The sequence below is a fragment of the Myodes glareolus genome, chromosome 27, assembly GCF_982192425.1.
Source record: "Myodes glareolus chromosome 27, mMyoGla1.1, whole genome shotgun sequence".
NCBI classification, from domain to species: Eukaryota; Metazoa; Chordata; class Mammalia; order Rodentia; family Cricetidae; genus Myodes; species Myodes glareolus.
In genome coordinates this window covers 42797964-42811505 of record NC_142052.1, presented here as the reverse complement: position 1 = coordinate 42811505, position 13542 = coordinate 42797964, and the positions used below count along the sequence as shown (strand labels likewise).

The 13542-nt window shown below is 44.2% G+C and overlaps 1 protein-coding gene across 8 annotated transcripts in view; it reads right to left on the bottom strand.

Moving 5' to 3' along the window:
• Spats2l (spermatogenesis associated serine rich 2 like) overlaps positions 1–13542 on the bottom strand; it is a 170955-nt gene that overhangs the window by 42504 nt on the left and 114909 nt on the right. The window lies entirely within an intron of this gene.

Genomic DNA, 13542 nt, shown 5'->3' with positions numbered 1-13542 from the left:
AGTTCTTTTCCAGCCGACTGGAGTTGATCCACACAGGTCCATGATCAATAAGGTAGCCATTCCCCACGTGTGGCTACTGAATAGCTAAAATGTGACTTATCCAAACTGACATGAGAAGTTCGATAGGAAGCATAGACTGTTTTTTAAAAGCTTGGCACACTACCTTACAAAGATTCTTTAATAAATATAAAAATATTGAGACCGGAGGGTGTAGCTCAGTGGTGTAGTATTTGTCCAGAATATGCAAGGCCCTAGGTTGGATCTTTAGCATTACAAAAAGGTTGACAAATAAATATTAATCACACGTTGGAATGATCATATTTTAGATATATTAATTTAGATAACATATTACCCAACTGAAATCACCCTATACCTTTGAATGTGGTTGTTAGAAAATATAAAATTATATTTGGGCATGCATTGTATTACTACTGGCTAACACTAGTATAAACTGTAAGAAATGGAGAGTTTGCTGTGCTCAGTCACTACTAATCTATATTCTACAATGAGAAGGCTTTTGTTTTAGTCTGCACTTTCTGCGTGTGAAAAGCAGAGGCAGAGATACAGGCCTTGCTTATCATCCTAGGCTTGATATCGACTGGTACAGGATAAACAACGAATGAATGAATGAATGAATGAAAAATAGGTAGCCATGACCCAGCATTACTGAAGCACTTTGCATATCGAGGGTCATTCCAACGGTAGGGCACCTCGTCAGATAGGAGCCTCTGTGGCTTTAATGTTCATCGAGGACTTGAGCCAAATTTGAGACCTCTTGGAAAGAGCCAATTTGCTCAGATTTTAGTAAAAAGCTGTACATATTTTTACTTAATCTTTTCCGCGGGTGTTTATCTTAACAATGGCGCCCAGAAACTTCCGTGGTTGTGAATGTCACAATTGCGAGAACCCTTTCCAAATGGAAAATACTTAGCAGATCCTCACACAGCTAGCGAGTGACTCGCGAAGAAGCATTTAGCTTTCTGATTCAAGGAGACTCTAGGGACACTTCACGTGGGCTCGCTGGTGGGCTATCTCTGGCTTTCCTATAGAATACAGTGAGCCACATCTCCCCGCCCTTGACACCAATACATACAATGTAAGAAGTTGACAGCGAGCCCGATGTGACCTTCTTTGTCTCAATGGCCCCGGCAACACAGTTGGAAAACAATTGACGATTTGTGTGAGTTGTTGTCTGGACTCTGTTGTATCCACTGATGTAGCTATCTGCCCTCACCGTATCTATGTAAGAAGTCCCAGTACCAGAGAATGTATGTTCTCCAGATTTATTTATGTTTATTCTAGAGATTATTCTGCCTACCACAGGTCCTTCGGATTCTAATATAAATCTAAGAACTAGCTTTCTCAATAGAAAATCTGGCAGAACTTTAGTTGACTTTGCACTCAAGTTATAAGCCAAGCTGAGAGAAAGCTGGCCTATTGTCAATATTGAATCCTTTGATTCTAAAACATTATGTATCTCCTCATTCATTTGAGCCTTAAAAATTACCTTAACATTGTTTCAGTTTGGGGGGTCTTAAGTATCAATAATCAAATTTATTCCTAGGTATTTTAGACTTCTTATGTTTTGGTATGTAAGATTTTCATTTTTTTTTTAAAGATTCAAATGTTGGTTACAATTATAGGAAAAGGAAACTCTAAGGTGTGTGTGTGTGTGTGTGTGTGTGTGTGTGTGTGTATGCATAAACAGGCCCCCAGATCTTAGCACAACTGACGCCATGATGGAAATACCATTCAGGCCTTGGAACTCGGCATGCATATAGGGAGTTAACACTTGTCAAAATGAGCACAATGATCCGATCCACCAAAGTCAGTAGTTCTGAGACAGTCCCTAAGTATACTAACCTTGCTTCCTGGCTTCTGTAGTTGTGTTTTTTGGCTAACTGTTTTTGCTAATTGAGGTGTGTCAACCCAGGATTTACTTTTTGTGCTTCAATACCCATCTTGAGAAAGGCTTAGGACAGCACTCAGGTCCTGAACACCTAGGGTAGGCTCTGGAAGGCTAATAAAGACTTTCTATTGGTTTGAACACACATCCAAGTAGTCTTCTCTGGTTGATACCTCCTAACAGACACCACACAATATTAAGCTTATATCCAGAGACTTATTTTATGACCTATTAATTGGCCTATTTTGATGAAAATGCCAGCTGTTCCTGAAATGTTGGGTATATGGCCCTATCAATCCGGTTAGTTGACAGTATTGAGTACTGATCTTTAATGTACTTGTCTCATCAATCAGTAAGAAAATAGTATTATAATCCATAACCATTATGGGTTTGTCTTTCTTTAATTCTATCAGTGCTACTGCATAGATTTCGAAGCTCTATAATTAGATTTAGAATCATGAATTCCAGTTGATATGCTGACTTACACGTTACTATGAAATGGCTCTGCCAACGTTTCTTGTATTGGAAGCTCTTCCTCAGTGCTAATGCTGCCACACCCTTCCTCTGTATGTAGCTGTTTGCACAGTGTGGTTTTCCTATGCCCTACCTTTAGCTTTACATTCATAATATCACATCTACTTTGTCCCTATCTGCTTTCTAACTGAAGTTTTAGCCGCTTACGTTTAATGTAATTATTAGTACTATGAGATTATATCTACCACATTGAGTTTATATTAGTCTAAAAATCAAAAACAATTAGAGATCATTGTAAAGATTACAAGATTGTATTACCTGTTTATCACAATGTCCTTTCAATAAACATATTCTTTATGAATAAGTTAAGACCCATATAAGAGCATAATTTTACTTAACCACGTCTGTCAATACAGACACATGGGCTTTGCATTTTTCACCATGTATGAACCACTATGTATGGATGTAAATTTTAAAATTTCAAAAACCTCTTTTCTCTAGATTTTAACTGTTTTTGTGTAAATATGATGCTTTCCTAAAAAGACTATAGGAAGCAGACAGGCAATTTAACTATAACCCCAAGGGGTGTAGTAAATACAGCAACCCTAAAGTCATTATTTTAACCTATTAAAATACTTTCAGAGACTTCCCCAAAGATGATATTCCAATAAAGCCTGATTGTGCTTAAGGGTTGTAAGGTAGTTTTATCTGGCAAAATCGAAACACAAAGCACAAATTTGTTGCTAAAAATTTAGGTTTAAGAATCCTAATGTCTGTGTCACTTAAAACATGCCAACACTCTCTTAAAATTACTGAAGTAAATACAATTCCATTTTATGAAAACTGGTAATATAATTGATAGTTCTTGGGTACCTGATATTACTGGTCTTCTATATGTATAATAAGAGAAATACAAATGAAAATTACCTTAGGAAATAATCTTTTCTTAAAAACAATACTATTAGTGCAAACTTTTCTAGACAGAAGTATATTAAGAACTTAAGCTCACATATATATGTGCAAGCACACATATGTGCACACACAGATGCACACATACAGGCACACTCATACTTTTTAAACCAAATAATTACAGGGCCTAGGAATAATCACAGAGGCCGTGCACTATGGTGTTGTTCCTAAAAGCAGAGATGAACTGAAAGAATCCATATGGACAAACAATTTAGAAACAGTTAAAAGATGTGACAAATTCATAAAAATAACACATCCGTCAATAAACACAACGTTTTATGTAGTTAATATACACTAATAAATATGATCTCCCCTCTCCTCAGAGAAGCTTCCCTATGGAGTGGATGGCTGTCAGTACTGAGTCTCACAACTTCTCCAAGAGAGAGACTCAGTGACTACTATGGAGAGAGCTCCTCCCTAAAGGGACAGCTCTCTTGCCCTTCCAGCAAGGCTCAGGCGACTGCACTCTGGGACTCAGGGCAGTGAGGGTTCAGACCCCACCCCAACTGAGGCACTTTGGCAACTGATGGCCCCTGAGGCAAGGGGCATGAGTTTACGGTGGCCCATAACCTGTGATCCAATGGCCGCCTGTGTTCATGAAGGACTAGTTTGGATGTGAACACACTCTGAGCACATTGTTTTTGGAGCTGGAGAGCCGGCTTGGCCTCTGAGAGAACTCCCAACTCTGAGACTGGACCAGAATTCAGTTCCCTGCACCCAAGATGGGTGACTCCCAACCTCCTGTAATTCCAACTCCAGGGGATCCAGCACCCTCTGCCAGCCTCGGAGGGCGCCTGCACACATGTACATACATCCAGACACAGACATGTGTACATGCACCTAATTATTTTAAGTCTTTAAATATGATGAATTCATGTATGGAATGACTAAAGAATAGATAAAAAATTAAAAGAGATAAGTGAGAAGCAGAATGTTGAGATGGGGTTGTACTATAACAGCAGCTCCTCTCTGTTTGTTATAATCACAAATAAAAGATGAGATACCCTGGGAAGAATAACCTTAACAGATATTTAATGATATGATGCTCATCCTCCCATGCTAAGTAAAGCAGAATGCAAAAGAATCGCATGCTACATAATTATTTTTGTAAAGAGTCTGTGTGTCTGCACCTTAAAGTAATTTTAAAATGAAATTTAACAACGGTTGTTTTGGGGAGACAGGACTTATCTAATGGAATTTTCCAAATTTCCTCAATGAGGACAAAGTCATTTTAAACACAGAAACGCAGATGCTATAATTATCTCTGAAAAGCAAAAGATAATAGCTTAAAATAAGACTACAGCAGGACACAGGGTCCCGTATGCACTGAACCTTTAGATCCAGGAACAAGACTTACTCTTTATTCAAAGAAGTCAAACTTGGGTTTTTGAAAAGAGCACAGCTTGCAGAATGATCTAGGGGGGTAAAAGGCGATGGGGGAGGCTTCCTGAGCGCACTTCTGTAGTAGTGAGAGAGAGAGAGATGGGGCGGTGGTTTGGATGGGAAGGAAGAGGTAGAGACGGTGAGAAATGGATCCATGCATACGTGGGAAGGAAAATCAGCAGTTCCTGCTGGTAGACTGAAAACAGGGGCAGGGGGTGGGGAGAGAGGGAGCGGTCCCGAGTGCTGGCTAGACCTCTGCCTTGCATGGATATGAACTCGAAAAAAGAGAGCCAAGCTTAAAATAGAGATCAAGAGATAGTTTGGAGCATGCCATTGAAGTGATTTGAAATGTCTAAATGAAAACATCAACTACAGTCCCAAATTTCAGAGAGGAATACAGACTAGGAAGATTGGAGTGAGCCACGTGACATAATTAAAGTCAGGGCATGGTCTAAACGATCCAAGGAAGAGAGCAGACCTGCATGATGAAGGACTTGGCCCCAGCCGAGCCTTGATGAGACTTAACAACCCAACAACCAGGCAAACAACGGTCCTCAAAGAAACCGAGGAAAGGCAACAAAGACACAGAGAAAATAAGGGGGCCGTGCCATGGAAACCAAGTTGAAAAAGTCACGGCGGGTAAAGACAGAGGCGTAAACAACGGTATGTCTGCTGGAAGGAAAAGATGAAGGAAAGAGGAAGCATCTGCCAGATGGAGTCGCGGGGAGGCCACTGCGGACCGTGGGTGCAGTGTCTTTGGGGAGATGGGATGAAAGTCATCACAAACGGTCTGATGAGTGAGGTGGGGGTGACGGCATGGGGACCTGGGTAAAAATAACTCCTTTGAGATGTCACAGAATAACAATCCCGCGGTGAAACCTCAGGAAAGTCTTTCCTGGTCCATCCACTTCCCTGCCATCTTTTCTGCCTCCTCTGCAGGACAGGGCGGCTAACAGGCACATTAGGGGAGACCAGAACACGGAGGTTAGTCAGACATAATGTCAGTTCTGCCCTTTCAACAATTTCCTTAGTCATTACTATTCCACCCGAATCCCAGGGAACCCCAGCGGCTTGGAGGCCACGAAAGCTGGTGATGCCCTGACTGGAGACATTGTATTAAAAGATAACAGGTAACTGTAACGGATCAAGCTGTCAGAGGCAGAAGACAGACGTGTAGAGTCAAATGTACACCACTCTCTTCAGTTCAACCCTCTTTGCATTCCACAGAGCTTTGTTCAAAGCTTTGCCCAAAGCAAAGTCTTAAAACCTTTTGGAAACCCCTTCTTCTCCCCGTGTACATTCTATTCAAGTCATGACTGAAGCCACCATGTCGAGGTTCCGAAGGTAGGATATTTAGAGATGAAGATCAATAGAGGGTGTTTTTGCTGGACAAGATACAATGTGTTAATGTGTTTTGTCAATGATTAAGGGGAGAGAGACCTCTGGGCTTCACCCGCCTAGGAGACAGAGAAGTAACTGAGGGCACTGGCTATCCGGTGGCCTTGGGTCACTAGAGCCAGTGCTTGTCTGTGTCCATTTCTGCTCTTGATTACTCAGGGAAAGAAATCAGAGTTCTGAATCATGGAGGGTAGAACTGAGGCCTCTCCTACAAGTACCTGCCCATTTCAGCCCCAGGACTGCTTGAGGAAAAGGTGAAAGCCAGAGCAATGTGCACCTCTACATGGAAGGGAACCAAGACCGTGGTGATGGAGGAGGGTTATCTGTCTATTGTGTTATTTTCATTGGTCAATAAAGAGACGCCATGGAGCCAGCCACCAGGTCAGACATGCTGAATCTTTTCCAGTAAGCCACCACCTCGTGGTGCTACACAGATTATTAGAAATGGGTTAATCAAAATGTGAGAGTTAGTCAGTAACTAACTCTTTAGAAATAATGGGCCGGGCAGTGTTTAAATGAATACAACTTGTGTGTTGTTATTTCTGGGGCTAAGCTAGCTGTGCAGGAACCAGGCGGGATGAAAAGCAGGCCTGCTCGCAGTTCCCTACTACACCGTGGGTCCTGAAACAGTAATTAAAGAGGAACATGACAGATAATTGTGTGCTTTGAAACAACAACAGAACATGTGTTTGTAAGAGGGCACACAATCTCAGCTCGATATAAAATGTAAGATATCTCTCATTTTTCAAAGACAGCAGAAACCTACGCTGATAATTGCGGGGGCGTCTCCGAGGAGCTCGCCAAGTCTAAACAAACAAACAAAAGCTAACAAACCTGGCTGTGGAGACCACCACGGCCTGGCACAGGATACTGAAGTGCCCGCAGCTCAGCTTAAGCATCTCCTCTTCAGATGCTTCTATCAGTGTGACCTCATCTGAAGCCACCGGACTTCCACCGTTTCTTCAGAGAAGCGGCCTTTGTGCTTTTCAGAATCTCTAATCATCTCAGGAGCTTCGTTTTATGTTGGCTTATTATCTGTCTATTTTCCCTACCCGACAAAGTACGTAAACTCCTTGGGAGCAAATGCATGGTCATCTGGTTCATCTTCACATCGGGTGTGCCTTTAGATGCTCGGATAGATTTGCTCATCGAGTAAACCAGGGGCACAGTGGTTTCCTCTCTGCCAGATTCTGTGCTGAGGACTCCGAGCTATTCATTCACTGTTCACTCAAACCTTGGACAGTTATATTTTGCTTGTTTGTTTGTTTTGTTTTACAAGGGAGTAAAATGAAACACAGGGCAGTTAATTTTCCCATGGGCATATAGCCCGTAATTACACAAGACGGAGGCTTGAGCCCAGACATTTCCATGGCTAGGCACCCCGGTTCTTGCTCATGATCTGTTGAGTCGTTGGAGAGCCGGCACTTTTGAAACCCTAGACTGTAAGGAGCCGTCAGGACATCGCCATTATGGCGCTGGCGGTCCTGCAGCTTGGAGGTGAACAAATCCTCTTGGCCTGTATTTGCATAACTGAGCCTTGTTCCCTAGCCCGAAGTCCCAGGCTTCAACAGAATGGTATTCACCAATCAGGACAGTATCTGAGCCTCTCCACCCTAGAAAAGCAACTGCCGCTTGACTTTCGTTCTCTCTCGCTTGCTCTTTCTCTCTCGCTCTCCTCCTTCTCTCTCTCTCTCTCTCTCTCTCTCTCTCTCTCTCTCTCTCCCTCTCTCTCGCTTCCTCTTTCTTGCTCTCTCTCTCTCTCTCCCCCTCTCGCTTCCTGCTCTCCCTTCAACCAAGTGGCTCCAATAAAGTGTGATCAGAGAAGCATCCTTGATTCGTGGTTGTTCTTCCTTGCTGGTCAAGGAGCGCGCCACACTAGACTACACAGATTTCGCTTCATTATGAAAGTTCCAGGCTAGCAGCGTTCCTGTGGGTCTTCTCCAATCCTCTGTCCCAATGCTGGGCTTAGAGGAGCAGGGGAGGGGTCCTGTTGGAGCTCCCGCCAATGGTAACAAGACAAAAAGTCTGCGTGGGAACCATGTAGGCACCTCAAAACACGGACGTGTTCTGGGTAACACCCACATTAGAACACAACAAGCCCCTTTCTTTCTCCTGTGGTTGATTCCACATCGAGAACGAGGTGAAGAGGCAGTTCTGTGCTTGTGAGCCCCTCAGGTCTGGACTGAAAAGGAATGGCGGACACAGGGGCAGGGACAATCCGCAGTCTGGGCTAGGGAGGCCAGCACACACGACAGGGAGCCCTCCGCTTGTGACAAAACAGGAAAAGAAGATGTGACTTCCCAGGATGCTTTAGGGATGAGAAACTCTAAAGGGGAGCTGCTGGTGGCCCCAACCCTGCTTTCTCTCCGTGGCATGGGTCCAGCTGGAGGGAGACCGGGAGGAATGTGATTTCCTGTTCTGGCCCAAACACAGATAAGGCTTGAGAATTCGAGGCTCCAAAAACACAGCAGGAGGGAGATTTGGGGAACCAGGACCCTAAGGTGCTTTAGATGTTTAGTTTGGAGGCCTTAAGGGGGTAAAAATGACTATCTTTAGCACTGCTTTTGATAAAAATAAACCTCCGTCTAGTCTTTGCTTGAACTTGGTATTTGGAAACAGGATGGTTTGGACTGGATTATATATAAAAGATCTCATCTGGGCTGTTATTAAAAATCCTGAAATACAGGAAGAACTGCTCTCAGGCCTAAAGCCTACTCCTCAACCTCCACGCTCCGTGCCGACATGCGTGACGTGCGACACTGTCCCGGCTGACAGCGCTATATTTACAGCCTAGAATAATAATGCTCTGGGTGGTTATTTTTCACGGAGGAAGTCAAGCTAACACCCCAGAGCCACCCGCATATATCTTAAAGCTAACTTTCCCCCTACCGGAATAATGACTCTGTTTAAGACTTTCAAAAAAAGAGAGAGAGATCCTGAGTGTCAAGGTGTTATAAAAAGATAAAACACGCCTTGAACACGTCCACAGCCTGCTGCCCGGAGGGACGTTCAAGGCAGACTTTGTCGAGCCGGTTTCATTACTGGAGAGCCTGATCAATGGACCGCCACGAGTAACCCGGAGATTTCCTTCCGGCTCAGGCTGCGAATCCACTCAAGCACAGAATATCATGAAATGGCTTTATTACTATTACTTTTTCCCTAATTTTTCAATTACACGTTTTTAAAAATTTGTGTTTTTTTAGGAGTTAGAGAGCTCGTGGCTTTAGCATTAATTCTCTATTGCAATTTAGATAGACCCCACCAAGTCAAGTTTTGCCAAAATTTAGAAGGGGGAAGAGTACTTCCTTGGCCTCTCCATGCAGGAGCCTGGGCTCCCCAAAAGAAACAGGGTTTAAGGCTGCACCTCATCAACCCTTCTGCTCGGAATGGGGCACCGCATATACAAGTTCTGACATTCACCTGCAATTTGTCTGTTAGTGGGCTCAGGACTTCTGATCGATTAAACAATTGTTTTAGAGTCCTGGAACAGTCTTGGCAGCAACTTCACGGTGGACCTTTACTATCTTTGGGAGGAAAAAAAAACCTAACCAATCACAAACTTCTTTTAAAATCTATGACCACAGCATGTGACACGCCAATGAAGCCAACGGTCAACCTAGCGGGGATCTCCTCCTTTTACAAATCCACCTAATGACCACCCACTCCCATCATGCATTCTTCTGAAGAAAAAAAAACCACTCACAGAAAGCATAAAGATTTATGAGGAGCCAATGACAGCAACAATATCTTCAGGTGACACTCAAAAGAACCAAAAGGACACTGAGCGACATTTTGTACTGACTGTGCAGATTCTTCCCAGAAAGCCTCATGCTGGTGCGGAGCAAGTCCCCTTGTGGAGAGGACAGCCTTAGTTGGTGCTTCACTGTCAAGGGGCTCCCCACGGGGAGGTGAAGGGCTTCTGCCTTGCATGTAGTCCATTGACTTGACAGATTTACTGAAACTGTGTTAGGACAGAGGCATAAATTACGAGTCAATGAGCACATAGACGGCGAGGCTTTTAGTTTATGATTGATATCGAAACAGCAACTCAAGTAATTAGACTTTGAAAGTAATTCGTGTGAAAGCAATAACAAGCGAAGCTGGGAATCTGCCATTCGATCATTTAATTCCTTTTTCCTATCCTGGCTATGAATCAAAAAAGGTTTAAAAAAACTGAATTAGAAATTCCTGGAGAATTTGGATTCAAAACGAACGAGGTGGTTTTCACTGCAGTCGCTGCTTGGCTTTAAAACATTGTCGTGTAGTCAATGAAGGTGATTTGACCACAGCACTGTGGATGGAGTTGGAAGGAAAAGGGGGAGAAAAATCAAGGAGCAACTTAAAGACTTCCGGTGTGATACCGACTGCCATGACCTGGCCTCCCCTTGCCATGTTCCTCAGTCGATGCAAACCACCATCGGGTTTTGTTTGTATTTTGAAATCCTAGGCAGGAATATGCTGTGGAACAGTCTTTTGTGCACTGTGAGTATGCATCACTCTGGTTGGTTTAATAAAAAGAACAGTCAAGAGCTAGGCAGGCAGTATTTTTGGGGGAACAGGGGAGTCTGGGAAGAAGAAGAAGAAGGGCGGAGAGACCAGGAAACAGAGCAGGCAGCATTGAAGGTAAAGGAAACTGACCCACATCAAGGGATGGAGATGAAAAGATACGCGTTAATTTAGGTTATAAAAGCCAGTTAGAAACGAGCTGAAGCGATTGACCAAGCTTTCATAATTAATCAGTCTTCATGTAATTATTTGGGAGCTGGCAAGTGGGATAGAGAAAGATTCATTACAGGGATAATCTCACCTTTGGCTTGTTACTGGATAACAGCACCAATGTACTGTCGGGGTACGGCAGACAAGGGGGCTGAGCAAAATTCCCCGGACCCCTTATACCCTTCCCAGTCTTCTCCGTCACTTTGTCCCTAACCTTCACAGTCCTCCTTTGTCACCTTGTCCCTAGATCTCTCCATGCCCACCAATCCACGACATCTCAATTGCTCAGGTGGAGGTGGCATCTCTGCTCTCCGAGCCTGAAATTCACTGTATTCCACAGTCTTCGTGACAAGAATACCAGAGAGCGAGTCCCGCAGAGCCTACCCCACGGGTATCCTTCTCAGAGTCCACCTGGCATCTGGTACTCAACCAAGAGTCTCCCACGAGTGCCCATTCCAGTCCTCCTGGTGGAGGTTTGGGCACCCAGCGCCCATCAGACTGAATTTGTAGCAGTTGCGTTCTCAGAGATTTTACAAACACATCTATTAATGTATGGACTCTTTCTTCATATAGACAGAAAGTAACACTGTCCACAATATCCAGCTGAATATTCCCTTTTCCACCTCAAGCCCAAAGCGGCTCATTGTATATCTGAACATCTGGCCGCTTTGTAAGACTTCCTAGTTCACCTAGTCCAAAAGGTCTTAGGTCTTGATCAAAATTCTGTTTCTAGGCAGGTTCCATCACATATAAATTTTATTTTTAGGATTTGTTATAACCACGGGACAGTGGGTAGTTTTAATTATTGAAAGTTATGGCTTGAAGGGGTCCCCGGAAGTACCAGAAAGTGAATTCCTCATACTGAATGCTGGGAGGTAAGCCTTTAACGTTGTGATGTGACTGAGACCGAGGACGCCATACTTAGGACGAGATGGCAGTGGTTACAGCGGGGGATTCGTAGTCTAGACCCTTCAACTCTCTCACATCTTCTTTGCCAGTGCTTGATTTCCCAGCCTCTAGAACCACGAGCCAAATAAGCTTCTCTTGCTTACAATTTCCTGTCTGTAGCGTTTGGTACCGCAGCGGTCGGAGGTTGGAAACACACCCCAAACGGTTTTTCTTATATTACAGAAAAGCGACAGGCCAGTAGGGGAGAAACGATGTACTCAAAGATTGACAGTGTATTAAGAAATTGCCTTCTTCCATGCTCACAATATCGGGGCTGGCTCGCCCACGCCTCTGCCAATGGGGTTGGCTAACTTGTGCTGCCCACGCAAAATGCAGGACCTGCTCTCCCCAGTGTTGCAGCTGGTGGCAGGCAGGGGCAGCTCTCTGTCCCTTCTGACCTCAGGACCAACTCTCCACCTGTGTCAAGCGTTGATGGTGGGGGGGGGAGGCGCATGGGGAGCACCCCCCATGCTGCCACAATGCAGATGAGCAGTGGGGACAGCTCCCCCATAATCATAACTGTGGGGCTAGCTTACCCACACCTCCACCAACAAGACTGGTTCTGTTGTGTTGCCCAGGTCAAGAGGAGCGTCCAGTGAGCGTCCAGTCAAGAAACCAGGGGCCTCGAACCAGACCGACGACGACTCTTTGCAATGAACTCTTGCAAGTTGAGATACACAGACAAAAGGGTTTACGGCGTGACTCACCGTGCCACACTGCAGCGTCCATGACAAGATTGATTTTTTTCCCTTTTTTTTTTCCTCTTAATTTTTTCTGGGAGAGAGGTGCAAGGGCAGAGGGCGGATACAAAGGAACGAGAAACGAATGGGATCCAGATGTGAAAGACGCAAGGAACAGATAAAAAGGAAATTAAGAATAAAAGTACCAAAATAAATGAAGGAATGAATAAATAAATAAATAAATAAATGTACCCTTCTGGGGCTGGTGAGAGAGCCCAGTGGGTAGGCGTACTTCCTGTGCAAATGCAAAGACCGGAATTTAAATCCCCAAACCCCACAGAAGCAGCTAAACACGGCTGTGTATAACTGCTGTGCACATGGTGGGCAGAAAGGAGGTCTCTGAAGCTTGCTGGCTCTCAGCCTTGAAGTACAGCAAGAGGCTCTATCTCAAAGGAATGGGTGGAGTGTTCCAGAGCAAGAGACCCCTTACAAACTCCTCTGGCCTTCATACTGGCAGCGTATATAATGAATCCACATTCTAATACCTCAATTTTCTTCCAGTCCACCGTATAAAAGGAGATAAAATAATCTGGTCTGAAGAAAGAATTTAAAAGCATTTTCTCTGGTCATATTGTCTTTCCCTTATCCCAGGGGAAACATCTCTTTGAGCTAGCAATGCCTAGTCCCCTCAAGATCCTACTATGAACTAATCTGAGGGATTGGGACTCAGACAGACCCTGACAGGCAGGGTAGGGAGAGGGGTGGCGGCTAGGTAAACAAGAGGTGGGGGCTCCTTCCTCACCACCCAGACCTGAGACCAAAGCCTGGCAGCGAAAACAACAGCCTAGAGGGTTTTTCCTCCTGTCCATGGGGGTCCCTGCTCCACAAGTTCATGCTTCACAACCACTGTGAGCCTATCAGTCATTCTGCCTTCCTCAAACAGAACAGCCCTAAATTAGGGGAGGAAGACCCTTCAAAGACTTAAAAACAAACAAACAAACAAAAACAAATAACCCTTAGCCCTTAAGAGAAGCTAGGCCTCAGTCTCCCAAATCCCCCTCTGCTTTG